The 16,773-nt window shown below is 35.3% G+C and overlaps 1 pseudogene; it reads right to left on the bottom strand.

The window, feature by feature from the left end:
• Positions 1-7,125: 7,125 nt before the first annotated feature.
• Positions 7,126-16,410, bottom strand: LOC134233344 (uncharacterized; annotated as a pseudogene).
• Positions 16,411-16,773: the final 363 nt, after the last annotated feature.

Below are 16,773 nucleotides of genomic sequence, written 5' to 3'. Positions count from 1 at the left end.
AAACACAGAAATGAGTCATTTTGAGGCTTTTGCACAAAACTAAGAAATGTACCATATTATTGACGTCATATTTTCAGAATGATCATCCAACATGCAATATTCTTCAATGATTTATCATATGTATATGTTCAACTCTTATTAAAGTCAATTTCATAACTTTTGAAGAACATTAAATTTTTGGGCACAATATAGCCAAAACTGTACCTTCCTCTTACCTTCTCCTTCAGATAACCTCGAGTTTGGCAAAAAATATTATGTCAAACCAGAAGTGGAAGGGTCTACCAGTCTAATTTTCTTTTGAAAATATTGAAGTTTTATTCTCACTATGAATTATTTAATTTATGCTTATCAATAATCTTCAACACAAACAATGATTAGAATTAAATAAATATTTTCCAACCCTTTTTAGCTCATATGAACCGAAGGCAGTTGGTATATTCATGGAGGTGCACTAATGAAGAGATTCGTATTTATCTTTCATATCAAATATTTATCTCGCTCACATGATACATTGGAAAACAAAATTTGAATATGATAAAACAGATAACAACTTCCTCTAGGAGTTGATATAAGGGTAATAAAAGGTATTTTCTGTTAGATTCCAAGTTTGATTACATGCTATCTGAAATTAAAAATTCCTGTACTCTGATGTAATGACCCACTATTACTTAATGATTCTCTTAGCAAATTCATTACAATTTTTTTCTTGACATGATAAAAATGAAATTTACATGGAATCACAATACTTCCACCACATTCTGATGAAGCTGGCCATGGTGGAAAAATTGGCATCAGATCATCAGTTACTCCTTAAAAAAATATCCTTTTTCACCCAGAATTTTTCAAAAAGATTTTGATAAACTTTTCGGCACATGACCTATTGGAAGGGCCATTTCATCTTTTGGCAGCACCCTCTTTTAGGGTCGGTGGTTGTTTCATCAAGTTCTTGCTTGAAACATAGACCTAAAACGAAGGGACTGCCGACTTATGACGTCACAATCACTATCTTCTTGCGCTCGCAGCGCCCTCACCGGGATGTATAGAAACAGACTTCCTGTAATGAAATCAATGTTGTCGCATCACGGATTTCTGCATTCTTTGAGGAAATAACAACAAATTAGAAAAATCAATCACTTATCTAAGCTTTCTTCGACGAAATGATCTCGATTTACTACTTCGGAAGTTATAACTTTACGCTATGGAGTCGATGGAAACGTTTTAACTGCAGACATCAGCTGACTACGACGTGACATATCTTGAATGCTGTCGATTATATTTTACGGTAGTACATGTTTATCTTCTTAATTATTTTACAAAATAAGGACACAGTTTATCTACCAATATTTGAACAACGACCAATTTCAGATCTTCGCTGAATTAATATAAATAATAAATACATTGTGAAGTGCTGTTTACCATAAGTGCTTGAGGACGGGACCCCCGTCCCCCTTTTTCGACCCCTGGGCTTTTTTCTCATAAATAATCCTTCATTGACTTATTTGTGATAAGATCTTTACCAAAAATTAGAAAAATTACCTGAAGCAAACGTTCTTTAGAATCTACCCAAAACTCTATATAAAAATCAACGAGAGTGGGGTAAAATTTTTATAGAAGGTTAGTTTAATCAAATTTTCTGAATTGATAGGATAGATTATATCACAAATTTGTCATCCATATATAATTTATGTGAAAAAGTCTAACAGGCCCTGGGGTCTATATTTATGTGAAAAAGTCTAACAGGCCCGGGGGTCTATATTGGGGGAGGGGGGGGGGGTTCCTGTCCTCAAGCACCTGTGCCGTTTACAGGTTTTAGATCAACAACTTAATAAATTGAGATTAGATGTTCCCGTGAATGATCTACATAATTATGTATTTTTAAAAAGTTGGATTTATGTAATTTATGTAATCGTGTTAATTCAGGATTACAGCATTGTCAGTGTTGGAAAGATTTTCTAAGAGATTATTTTTTTCATTTTTCCCCACAGGTTGTGTTGATAGCCTGTCCGCTTCTCAAATGAGAATAGGGGTCTGCCTAGCACACCAAACTCTATGGAAAATGTTTTTAATTTAGAACATGGTCATGCCATGTACCACCTGGTATGATGAGTTAAATGTGAAAGAACAAAGACTGGTCACAAACCTGCACAGGATTAAATCAACAAAAGTGCCAAGTGGTGTGTCCCATGTATGCACGGCTGAGTTGCACATGACTGGATTTCAATGATTTAATTATCATGTTTTAAGAACTCCAATTTTTTCAACTATACTGTGTTTATCCAGAATGTGATTATAATTAACTTTTGTATATCATAACTCAAAGACAAACTGCATCAATACCAGTATAAATATTAAATACATGTAATTTAATGTGACTGTAATGAAATATTATTAAAATCATTGTTATATTTAATTTTAGACTTTTCCTTTTCTATAGTGAGCTTATATTGGTGAGCACTGTTTTAGATGTACATGTATGGCATATTTAATGTCTTTTTAAATATTTATTTTCAATGTATCAATCACAACTGCAAAAAGCAAAATCATAATCCCTGAGCATCATATTCAATCTTATCAGCAGCTTTGAAGAACAAACACTAGTAAGTAATTATTTTATATATGCAAGATCTGATCAAAGTGTTTGATCTTGAATCGACTAATTAAATAGAAGTTTTAATAACTTACTGTAGCTCAAAGCACACAGACACTTGTAAATCTTATCGGTTTTTTTTTTCTTTATGAAATTTTACTCCCTATACCTTGTTAGGTAGGACTTTAGGGAAAATGTTATTTTTTATATTAAAAGAATCATATTTAAATGGGAACAACTCATAGGCGTCAGAACCGGGGGGGGGGGGGGGGGGCTTAGCCCCCCACTTTTTTCCAAATATATACTTAGTATAGACATTGAACATATCTTCGTAAGTTTAGCCCCCTCACTTTCCACAGATACGTCTCAGTATAGGTTAAAATGGGGAAAGTGGTGGAGTTTGGAAGAAAAGTTTTGGTACTGGAGTTCGAACCTACCTACCCCCCCCCCCTCCCCCCTCCCACGAAATAAATAGGATTTTCGTGTTTGGGAAATAGACATTTCCCTTTTTTTTTTGCTTGTCAGGTTTTTTTGGAGGTACAATTTTTTTTTTTTTACACTTAGCCCCCCCCCCAACTTTCAATTTGCTTCCGACGCCAATGCAACTTTACCCCTTTTAGCCCTATGGTAACTTTCAAACCCTAAAAAAAGTTTGACAAGCTAAAAATAGGAAAAACGTGTCCTTTTCGTACAATTTCGTACAAACTCGAAAATCCTGTCGGGGGTGGGTGGGTGGGTGGGTAGGATCGAACTTCTTCCCTACATTATAATAAAAAATGGGGTGGCTATAAACTTGCCAAAGGTATTCATTACTTGTGTTACTGTACCATAGTCATGCATAGGGGTGTCATGTTGTAAATTTTTTTATTTACCGGGTGGCAGTAAATAAAAAAATTACAACATGACAAAATTTTGTGTTTACTGCCACCCGGTAAATTCAAAATTTACAACATGACAGGGGCCTGTTGCGATATCAGCGTTGTCAAACACTGCTACGTTCATCAATTAAATTTATCTGCGCATATTATTTCCTTTTCATATTTAAAAAAAAAAAACTTCTATGGAATCCATAAGAACCTTCATCAAATGCCGCTTAGAAACGTTGATCACTTAACCCTATTAAGCATAAAATGTTTGCTCTTTAAAAAATTCACGTATCAATAGGCCTATCTGTTTCTTAAATATGAACTTTTTTTTCATCGAGCAGCATCTTGAGCAACCTCACATGCATTTTGACAGCTTCTCTGTGATCATGGTCATCATCTGTCATCTTAAATACTCAAACTGTATAGCTTTTTTTACACATTAAAAACAAGATAAATACCTCAAAAACTGCTCAAAGAACTCTTTAGTGTATAAGTAAAAAGAATTTTGTACATTCGGCAAAAGTTTAATTCATTCCATGCTAGAATATCTCGACAATGTAGATGTAAATAACGTAATCTTTGTAATGCCGGATGTTTTCTATGCATCCCGGTGAGGGCGCTGCAATCGGAGGGAGATCGTATAGTAATATCTATTGTGACGTCATGGAGTCGGCGGTCCCTTCGTTTTAGGTCTATGCTTGAAAGTATCAAGTGGAGGTATCCAAATGAGACATGCATTATATTAAGGTCATGGATATTTGTATACTCTCATCTGTCCACTGGTAGCATCGGCAAGGATCGGTATCAGGGGTCTTATCTAGAAATGATGATTACCCTTTATCGCACAGATTTCTAATAAAAATGTTTCTTTTCACCGTGGAAATCCTTATATTGTTGTAATGAATTCAAATTATTCTGATCTTTCTTTTGAAATCGTCTTCTGAAAAATTAATATTCCTAAATTCCACAACAATGTTTTCATAAAAACATGGAGACATCTATGTGCAGTTCTATCAATGATTAAGATTAAATGTATTTGAAGACACAAAAACGTATTCATATCAATCAATGTAATACATTCATTGAAAAAGAAAGGAGTAGAATCTGAATCTGGAATGCTGCTTCCACAACCAGTTCTGACATGCATCACATTGAATCCATATATTTCCAGCTGCAATTTCCTGATCATCCTCCCAAGACATGTGGCACCCTATACAACAGACACTGTCTTCTCTTTTCTCTGCAGCCTTAATTTTACTTAAAATCTTAATTTGAATTTTTGAGGCTTTTTGTTTTCCCTTCTTACCACTCGACAATTTTTAAGCGCCCGGATCGATAGATCAGGGGCGCATATTGTTTTGTCCTCTCTGTCTGTTTGTTGTCAATTATAACCTTCGCAATAACTTTTGAACCCTCAGAGAAAGAGACTTCATATTTGGTATGCTTACTTCACTAATTACGCTCTTTCAAATCACATCAAGGACAATGATCTTGTGGCCTTCGACTGTGACCTATCTGCTAAAATAGTTTTTACGATCCTACGCCATAACGTTTGAACCATATGAGATAGAAACTTCGTATTTGGTAGGCTAACTCCAATTATTACGTTCTTTCAAACAACACCAAGGTTAATGACCTTGACTATGATCTTAATGGGATAAGTAGCTTTTTCGAACTTTTTTGCCACCGGTTGCATAGTGTTCCACAAACATGTATTTAGTATCTTAAAGTGCTCCTCTGACTCTTTGTTCTTTAGATGGAGATGAAGGGTATCTACTAGCTTTATACTTTTTGATAACAGCCTCTGCTGGTTAAGCTGCTGGACTAATTGCCTTTTTTGACTTAAGACATTTTTCTTTTTTCGTCCCATGACTTCATGACTACTTGTAGTATCTTTGGTATTAGATATATAAGCAAACATTTAAAAAATAAATAAATAAATGCACTCTGCATGCATCGTTTAATATAATGAGATTATTCATTCTTAATAGTTTTCTATTCAATATTATTAAATTGTATATGTATTTTCTTCTAAAGGATCTGTGTATTTATAGTATCCACTCTAAACAGCATATGAGAGAGAGAGAGAGAAAATTACTTCAAGCCATGACTACGAGATTTATAATTCTTTCTTAGCCTTTTCAATCAACATAATTTATCATAAAACTCTGAATGTAAAATGAATTCATGTTTCTGACATTTTTGTTTATCTATCTATTTGTTTTGTTTGTTCATCGTACGGTTCAAAGTCCGCTTAGAGTTTGTAATCTTGAATACTTACGCTTGTATGATGTGACGTCATGTTCAGCCAAAGACAGTATTTGTTTCCATCGAATTTGAAATCAGCAACTGACATCATCATATAAAAAATATATAACAAAAATATTTCGTGAAATGCGATTGGGTATTGAAAGTCGCGTCAAATTTCGTTTTCCAACTATACTTTACTCGCATTTGTCAATATTAAAATGCTTAAAATGAAATGTGAATATTAATTCATTATTTTGGATTTAAGTCGTATTTTTATGAAATGTACAGAAATTTCATAAGATAGAGAGTATACCAGTTTTTCATTCACATATAGTAAATGAAATGCATACGCTTTCAGTGCACGTCCTTACTTTCAAGATAGCAGGTGTTTAATTTCATTCAACGTCACCGCTTTGGTGACGTTGAATGCTTGCGGTTGTTGATCTCGTCCAGATTATGGGCAAAACATAAACTTTGTTTATGTAAAGGATCATTAGAAAAATTTCTGCTTGCGTAATTATAATTATTTAATAAAAATATTTCGGAGCTGCTTAAAGCATTGTCCCTCTTCGGGTATGATCATGGAGGCAGCATTCATGTCAGCTGGCCAGAGAGAAAACTCGTTGTGGGCCGCTAGAAGAAATTATCGATTTACAGCTTAAGTAGTCAAACAAGCTAGGGCACGCTAAGCTGGGCATCCCCTCACAGTAGGAACTTCGCCTGTAATGGCAATGTCTCTTTACGAGAGAAAAATTCTCAAGAAGGGTATCTAGGAGATACTCAAGGAGATAACTAATTTTAATTTTCACAAAACCATCTGAGAGTGTCCATTTTGAACAAAAATTGAAGTGCGTTGTATCTTGGTGGGATTGGGGGGGGGGAGGGGTTAACATGCATAATGTAATTGGGTAGTTTCCCTTATTCCTAGCAGATACATGTCACGTATGCTCCAAGTTTCAGTAATTTAGCTACCTAGGTATATCTCACAGGTGCATGGATTATGAAGAAAATCAGAGAATACCCGCGGAAGCAAAATTTTTTCGTAATGAAAGATGACAATTTACCGGTGTTGAGAGGTGAATGAAACTATAGCTTTCAGGAATAACGTGCGCCTCAAGAATAAATTCCATATTGTAAACAGACACGTTTGGAAAAAAAAAATGAATCCGCGACGTTCATCAAATTTTTTCAATTACTCAACGTAAAATACACTTAATGTCTATCAAAGCTTCCAGAATTTTCCAGAATGATTAAGCGGAAGTGTGCATTGTCAAGACGTACATAAAATGTCAGGGTTCGAAGGTAGTAAAAATGCGATGTCTTAAGAAATATTTCACCGCGTAATTTGAAAATGAATAGGGTTCTTCTTTTACAATGCCACAAAAATTTGTGGAAACAGAATTGATAGTCCAATGGTTCTCTTTAAATATTGCCCACAAGCTGTAATGGACACACATACACACACACGCGTATATTCGCGATGCTATAACCCCTGTTAGAGCTAAGGGGATACTTATTTATGTCACCCATGTCTTTAAGTTTTGACATACAGCTGTCACCAAACAGATTTTCAGAAATAGGGACATCAGAACTACATATCTTCCTGTACCTAGGATTCAAGTGATTTCTGATCTCATGTCGTCTTTTCATTGACAAATTGTTAAACCCATAACCAAGAAGACTGTCCGTGATTGAATCAGATAACATGGCTTTTGTTTTTTGATTGTCTATTTCTTTATTATTTGCTAATTGATCTGCTAAATTGACAATAGGTACTCAACCCTGGGCCAGAGACTTCTGTATCTCTTGAAAAGACAAATCAGAAGAATGAGCTTGTTTTCCGAGAACATCCCATATTTCCTTGTTTACTCGTGGAACTTTCAACAAAGTACACTTTTCTGGTCTATTATATTTTTAACCAATGTCATTCATGGTTTCTTTTGAAGATTTAACAGAGAGTGCAGCGTTAACTGCTTTGGCTAGACCAGACCCAATTTTAGGGCCGGTAACCTCATCTGGATTTAGCTGTGGAATATTCCACGATGAATCATCATCTAAAGGCTTCTCATTATCAACCGACTCAAAAGCATTTTGAAAGGCAACTTGAGGATCTACCCCATGCAGGCAATGAAGGACTAGGGGGGTATCCAAATAGCTCAAATTAAAATCGTTCAAAGTCTCTTCATTGTCAAAAAAATTTGATTCACCCTGATCTAAACTTGATATAGGTCTAGACACAGTAGCACTGGGCAGACCAGTAGTAACTGTCTCATTTCCCGTATTGGGCGCCGTACTTTGCCAATTTTGACCTACATGTACATCTGAAATTTTCTTAAGGTAGTCCGATCCTCAGGTTTATAAAATTAGCAGTTAAGTAATCAAAAGTACTCATAAAAGTATCTCTGAATCCACAAAGTTATGTAAATTTATCCACAGTGTTTCTTTAAAGTTCAAGATTAAATTTAATCATATTATATAGGGAAAATCATCAAATCTCCAATATTTTTGCAGAAAAAGCGAATAGGAATATTAGCTTTGCATTTTTTAATTGCAAATTGATCAAAAAATATATTTTAGGTTAAAAAACGATAGGTATCCAGGCATTCAGAGAAATTGTCATGCTTTTTATACTTATTTGGTATTTTTTGTCTTCTATTTCCGTCATGTATTCTATAATACATAGTGTAAAAGGCTTTTGCTATCATTGCAAGACACCACAAATCACTTCTTATTTCATATCATGCTAATAATCATTGGTATATAAGGCTGGATTCAAGAAAATCTTATTTCTCTAAAACTGTATTAATTTTTTTTCCATTTATAGGGTACGAATGTCAACTTTTATAAGACCTTTTCTAAGACTTCCTAAAACCTTGAATCTTATAAAGATGAATATAATTAAAATTGTTGCATGAAAAAAATTCATTTTCAAGCTTTATTTTGATGCATTTCAAATTAAATATGTATTTTTGGAGTTATCCTTCCTGGCTGAGGATCGGATATCCTTAACAGACTCAGCAAGAGTAGAAATTGATTGCAACATAGTATCAATTCCTAATGCAGATTTTAATTCGTTTATGTCTAAACAGGTATCATTTCCTGTTGATTTTTTCGTTACACGTCTTTGTTTAGACGGTTTAACAGTGACGGTTGTGTTGACACCGGGCTCTATGGCTGACTTTCTCTTTTTTATTGCCACGTGTTTTACACTGTGACAGTTTATCAGACCTAGTTTGCATTTTTTCAGTTTCATTATCAAAAATCTCTTCATCACTGTTCCCCCCCCCCCCCCCAGCGACAGGACATCGTCTCTGTCGTCCAAATCCGACATTATCAATATAAGACAAAAACACGTGTTTACAACAGGTATAAGAAAAAACAACTAAGTAAAACGACCAGAACAGCGTTCTTGGTAAGATTACAAATAGTTAAGTCACTTTATTATATTTTCTCTGGTCTTCGTCCTAGAGACGTATAGACTTAAAACAATAAATGTAAAACCCAACACGAATACAAATGTGCGTATGTTATGCTCGCTCAAGAAAAAAGATGATATCCACACGTGGACAGTCGCTTTTATATGGGTTGGGTTCCGAGTGTAGTCACATGACACACTATTTTTAAGTCTCTGAATTGAGATCTTCTCAGTTATGCTTCGCTACACAAGGAAACAAATGCTATATGATACCCTCGTAGAGCCGAAAGGCGATATGTAATAGAATGTGCAAATGTTTACACAATAATGATGTTAAAGAGCACTATATGGGACTGATGCATGTACAAACCAGAAGTCTCTGTCGAGACTGTAGCTCTACTGGTTTGTACTTATCAAAAACCATTGCACTATTTTATGTATCTTTGTGTAGTCTACTTGTGTGCTAACTTATTTTGAAATTAAAGTAAAACTGTAGAAGGAGTAGCGTTTTAAAGGCATTTCACAGAAAATTCTATTTTTAGTAACCGTTGTAACACCGTTCATCGAAATCAAAAACCGAAGCAATATTCCATGTATCGTAGTGTAGTCTACTTGTGTGCCAAGTTATATTGAAATCAGATCAAAACTGTAGAAGGAGTAGCGTTTTTAAGGAATTCCACAGAAAATTCTATTTTTAGTAACCATGGCAACACCTTTCATCGAAATCAAAAACCGATGCACTATTCTATGTATCATAGTGTAGTCTACTTGTGTGCCAAGTAACATTGAAATCAGACCAAAACTGTAGAAGGAGTAGTGTTTTAAAGGAATTTCACAGAAAATTCTATTTTTAGTAACCACGGCAACACCGTTCATCGAAATCAAAAACCAATGCACTATTCTATGTATCTTAGTGTAGTCTACCTGTGTGCCCAGTTATATTGAAATCAGACCAAAACTGTAGAAGGAGTAGCATTTTTAAGGAATTTCACAGAAAATTCTATTTTTAGTAACCATGGCAATACCGTTCATCGAAATGAAAAACCGATGCACTATTCTATGTATCTTAGTGTAGTTTACATGTGTGCCAAGTTATATTGAAATCAGACCAAAACTGTAGAAGGAGTAGCGTTTTTAAGGAATTTCACAGAAAATTCTATTTTTAGTAACCATGGCAACACTGTTCATCGAAATCAAAAACCGATGCACTATTCCATGTATCTTAGTGTAGTCTACTTGTGTGCCAAGAAATATTGAAATCAGACTAAAATTGTAGGAGGAGTAGCGTTTTGAAAAATTGTTTACAGACAGACGGACAGACAGACAGACGGACGGACGCCGGACGCATTACTATCGCATAAGCTCTTCTGGTCTCTGACCAGTACAGCTAAAAACGGATGCTTTTAGCCTGCTGACAGCCATTGAGCAGTTCTTCATGGCCAGAAATGTTGTTCTCACAAAAGTGAGGTTTATTGGTTTTGAAGGAACAAATACAATGAGTGGAGAAGTGACAGTTAATTATGGACCATGAAAATAAAACATTTGATAAACTTATTATGTTTTAGGTAAACGTAGGTACGTTAAGGCTTCCCAGAGAATATCACAGTGTACTCTGTGCATTCACTTCTCTGAACTACAAATGTATGACGTCATAATTCAAAATGACGTCAAGACGTCATTTTCAATGACGTCAAGTCACTGCATATTTGAGCTGTAATGATGGGGAGAATGTCATCAACTTCGTCTTACTTCAACCTGCATATAATATATCTTAAAACCAGTGTAAAATAACCGTATTTTAATCTTTTTAAAAAAAATCTTACATATCCGAATAGTTTAGAATACTTTGCTCCAATACTCTTGTATAAAAGTCAGCGTGTTCGAAATATATACGATATACATGTAAATAAGTTTGACACTTAACCTTTTTTATACCTCGGCTCGGGATAGAAGTAGAATTTATATGTGTTTAATTCCAGACACAGAACAATTAACAACATATCAATTAAACTCGATTTATTATTAAAACAGCATTAACAGTTCATGGCACGCGTTTGTCACAATCTATACATTATATATGAAAGTAAACTGGTCGAATCGCTTCATGCCTATCGGGATGCCCTCCCTACTAACCTGGCGCGATAGCGCCCCTACAGGGAAAATAACTGGTGGGAACAGACCTCTTGGTACCAACAAGAGGGACTGCCACATACGAACAGGGAATTCAAGTTCTGACTCAGGCCCACACTATATAATGTCTCCCCTGTGCAGAACTACTTGGGGATAACACCCCCATTGGTAGACCCCCAAAGCCTGCCCTTGGTACCACAAGGATCAAGCCGGTCCCTCAGGTACCACTGAGATAACCCCTAAATCTTCCCCAGTACTGAGGATAGATTACCCAGTGTTTTGAGCCAGAGATGGTAGAAATCCTCATTCGTGGTAATCCCCGAACTCTGCAGCCCCCGTCCAAGATTGTGACCATTCAGACTTTACCTTAATCCCCCAAAATAAAAGAAAAATTATGCATTTGCATACTATAACTGTTACACTTAACCTGTGTTACACATTGTCAAAAAGCCAAAGTATTTATTAACATTGCTATAAACGCCACCGTCACTGAAAAATAAACAGAATCAATTATTCCTTAGCAACCATTGCTAATCAATGACATTTCGGCTATTTCACAGAACTGTCCCACTGTGTACACCATTCCGCATTGTCCATATCATTCTGAAGAGTCCATCAGATACAAGTTCTCCATGTGCAACTTTCTTGAATTTCAATAGTGAACAGACTTCACAATAACTTCAACTTACTGTCAAATCTGAGGGTATTTCAACACAATTTCGTCGTCTTTAAAACAAAGCCATCACACATTTTTCCCAAGCAAGATTCAGTTAGATGGGAAACTCCTCTTACAGATTTCCACAAAAGATCTCAAATAAATCCTCATTAATCACCTGCGCCAGACTCTTTTATTTGCATTTATCACCATATTGTGATAAATGCCTTTAACTTCAGTGCAAGCGCGATAACTCTTGAAGCCTTATTCCCGATGAAATAATTTCAAGACTTTGTAAGACCATGAATGTTATTTACATTGAGTAAATAAAATCAAGCCCCCAGCGATACTGATTTAGAATATTCTAGAAGGAAGAAAGCATGGAAGCAGCCGGATATCTTTAAAATATTTCACCCGTTCAGTCGTTCACCCTTCCCAAAGTATAAGAACAGATACTTGCTGTGTTTTTTTCTTTAATTCTGTGATTTCAGTGAATGGAGTCTGTTCACTATTGAAATTCAAGAAAGTTGCACATGGAGAACTTGTATCTGATGGACTCTTGAGAATGATATGGACAATTAACATTGCTATAAACGCCACCGTCACTGAAAAATAAACAGAACCAATTATTCCTTAGCAACCATTGCTAATCAATGACATTTCGGCTATTTCACAGAACTGTCCCACTGTTCCGCATTGTCCATATCATTCTCAAGAGTCCATCAGATACAAGTTCTCCATGTGCAAAAAAACACAGCAAGTGTATGTTCTTATACTTTCTGAAGGGTGAACGACTGAACGGGTGAAATATTTTAAAGATATCCGGCTGCTTCCATGCTTTCTTCCTTCTAGAATATTCTGAATCAGTATCGCTGGGGGCTTGATTTTATTTACTCAACGTAAATAACATTCATGGTCTTACGAAAGCTTGAAATTGTTTCATCGGGAATAAGGCTTCAAGAGTTATCGCGCTTGCACTGAAGTTAAAGGCATTTATCACAATATGGTGATAAATGCAAATAAAAGAGTCGATTAATGACTCGGAGGATTTATTTGAGATCTTTTGTGGAAATCTGTAAGAGGAGTTTCCCATCTAACTGAATCTTGCTTGGGAAAAATGTGTGATGGCTTTGTTTTAAAGACGACGAAATTGTGTTGAAAATACCCTCAGATTTGACAGTAAGTTGAAGTTATTGTGAAATATTTTTTACCAGAGTAATAGTATAACTTTTCCTAAGCAAATTTCGGATTCACAAGGATGCGACAAGATTATTAACATGAACATTATTAAGATGAAAATTTTTTAAGAATAATTGTGTTAATCACCTGCGCCGAAGCGATTTATGTGAAACATTTCAAAAAAGTAAATATAACCGTCAAGTGATCATCGAGGTCATGTGATGTCGTAACAATTGTTAGTATATAGCCAAGAGAACGCTCTATATGATTTGGCCGTAACTGAGTTCATAACTCACAAATAAAACTCAAAATCGATCTTGCAACGCAGTGTTACATTTTGAATGCTTTTAAAGCTTCGGGGAGCCTTAACACTACTGCGAATTATTATGCTTCCTGTCAGTTTGTCCCTATATAAGCATTCCCAACTATTCTCGCATAGTGTTCTAAGGATTTATATAGCGTAAGCATACTATGCCGAAATAGTGCACGGCCTCATTTTCTGAAGAAAATCCGACAATGCCCATCCCGGGGAGCGAACTCACGACCCCGAGAATATCAGTCCGATGCGCTACCGAGTACGCCACAGACGCCGTCATCTATAGTATTGTACTATAAACTTAGTTTCAAATATTTTACACTTGAGATTAAAAATAAGCAAAATAGTTCTTATAAAATAGTTTCTTTCAACCTCCTTCCTTCACTCAAATACTTTTCTCTAAAACTATCTGTAGATTATACCTAATGCAACGAAAGTTCAAAATGAAAGAAAAAAGATCATGACGTACATGTTGTACAAGGTGACGTCATAATAGAATAGAACGAATTTAACAGGTGATGAAACATTGGGAATGGAGAAAATATTGCCGTTTTTATACAGTAACAACAGTCAGTATAATAATAACAATAGTGTTGTGTTTTGCGTGCACTATGCCTAAATAGTAGTCAGGGTTTGACACATCGCCTCCGGCTCGTGCACCATGTGTCACACCCTGACTACTATTTAGGCATAGTGCACGCAAAACACAACACTATTATATAATTCAGATGATGACAGAAAAATATTAGAGTAAATAACTGTTATCATTTGTTTATGTTTATATTCCGAATAAGAATAGGAATCAAGAACAAGGATTATTTTTCTTGTAAATGATCATAAAATAAAAGTCCAACTCAAATTACTTTTAATTTGAATTTCAATGTTGCATTTTCTTAGGTTTACATGGAAGAATGAGATACCTGTCACCCCACAGTATCTACTTAAACTGCAGGAACCATAGACTCGCCTTGTGTTTGAAACATCTAATGAAAGAATATCCCTTGTTGGTTATAGTTCACAGTATTCTATTGTCAGTATGGAAACTCTTTGAATATTCACCACAAAAGTTCTCTTATGTTCAATGATATTCAACAAACCTATAGATTAAAACCTCTTACTTTAATCTGGGCAGCAACTACCAGATGGCTGTCACATTTAATAGCATGCACAAGGTTGAGTGATAGGTTTGTTCAGGTATTGGATATACTTGATGAGATTCACAATGAAAAGGAGGACCCTGAAATTTATGGTATTACAGCAGGACTTTAGTTGCAATGATCTTAAATGTGTGATGTTTTGGTCTACATAATTAGTCTATATTTACAAGGATCTGATGTTAACTTTACATATTTTCCATTTCATGTGAAACAAACTACTGAACAACTGCACTCACTCATTGATTCCCTCAAGAACAATCATGATGAATCAACGAAATTTTCAAAAGCAGACACATCTTGCAATGAAATATTGAACAGAACAAATCTACCATGAGGAGAAGGGGTTTTGTGGACATAACTCCACAGCATTTCCTTGAACGTGCAGGAATTCGTTTCATCTACACACTCATTGCAGAAGTTGAGGATGCTTTTGTGTGTTCACCAGTGCTCCAAGCATTTGGGTCATTAGACATTAGAAATCTTCCAGACTCCATTCAAGAAGCTATTACCACAGACTATGGCATTGTAAGTAACCTCATGTATTTCATTTTACTTAGTCATAAATACTATCCACTGTAGGACAAGAGTGTTAATAGAGCAGACATTTGGCGTCATTAAGCATAGGTTCTAATGTTTACATACTGAATTGCGAGTATCACCCCCAAGTGCCTTTGTAGCCATCATTGCCTCTTACACAATATTAGCATTATGCGTGGAGACATTTTGCCAATCGTCTTATCGTCAATCGTCATTTTGACATCGTCATAAATGATGAGTGGGATGGCAAAACTGTACGTGACCACATAGCCTTGAACTACTTTTGAGAGCGAGTATCATTCTCTCTGTTTTCTAAAGCGAACAGTTGAAAAGGTATTCACGTGCTTATAACAATAAACAAATGACAAACACTGAGAGTGATTAACATGGAAATCTATTAAAACACGAAAATAAATTAACATACTGTATATCCAATAAGACGTGAAATCTTATTAATTTCATCAATCTTCATGTTCAAAACAATATCTCCTATCATATCTGAACAGATGAGAATCTGCGTATACAGTTCTGTAAACTATGAAAGAGACAGACAATTTGATATCAATCAGAGAATTTTTTTCAATCAGCTCATTTTCTGATGACAATTTTTCTCATTTTAAGTTTGATGTATTCTGTTTCTAATTTAAGTTTTTCTTTTTCAGTTAATAAAACCTCTACATGTATGTCATTAATATTATTTTTTCTTTTTCAGGATGTACTGTATCTTTAAATGTCTCTGTCTGGATAGAAGTGAACTGTGTTGTGCTGCAGCTTGATGGTCCCGGCAGTTCTTCTGTGTTAATATCTGTGTTAGGCACTGACTGCTGTTCTTTTTACATAACGAAACTTCTCGGTATTAAATATATACTCAGTTTTTAAAGTCACTGAGTATATAACATAACTGTATATGTATGTACATAAATTCACAATGTCAGTGTATTATTAGCTTATTCAGCAAAATTAATACAAATATATTTTATTTATTTTCCATTAAGATTTGTTTACTTGGTTGACATAAATTTGATATTTTTTGTGTGGACGTTTCTAAACCTCCCTCAATATCCTCCAAGGAGGGTCTTTCAGCTTCTTTTCATGTAATTGTTAAATATGTTAAAATCAGTTGTAAACTTACGCGTTCACCGCAGCGGTGATTTCCTCCCAAGCCCTGTTCTTTTCCCAACTGGGCTCCTTTTAACTTGCCATCTAGGACATCGGCCCGCTTCAGTAAGGCTGTTTCCTTTTCTAATTTAGTCCAAAAGGGCTCATTACTACTTTTAGTGTTTTTGGTAAGTAAAAATGCAATGCCCTCCTCAGCCATATTTAGGTTTTGCAAAAACGGACGCTGGCGGACGCTGAGGGGTAACGTAAATTACGTCAGAATGGTCAAAATGACCTAACAATTTTAAAAATTGTATGAAAAGAAAACAACAAAACAAAGAAATGTTTGATAATACTTGTATTTTTCAAAAAGATTGCGCAATACCTAGTGGGCGTGGCACTGTCACATGTAAACAATATCCCCCAACGGATTTGATATCCTGCTCGGTTTTGGTCTCGGTTTCTGTCTCAAATGAGAAAAATTAAAATGAGCTCAGTCTCCATTATGGCACACTAAAAGTGAGACAGTCTAAGTTAAGCCTGGATTCTGAGATTTTTAGATTGATCTCAAAAGTGAGCTGGC

Source organism: Saccostrea cucullata, unplaced genomic scaffold (genome assembly GCF_032062105.1).
Source record: "Saccostrea cucullata isolate Sc308-1 unplaced genomic scaffold, CSIRO_AGI_Scuc_v1 ctg636, whole genome shotgun sequence".
In the NCBI taxonomy this organism is placed as follows: domain Eukaryota; kingdom Metazoa; phylum Mollusca; class Bivalvia; order Ostreida; family Ostreidae; genus Saccostrea; species Saccostrea cuccullata.
Note: the sequence above shows the minus strand (reverse complement) of the source record. Positions and strands in the feature narration are given on the sequence as shown.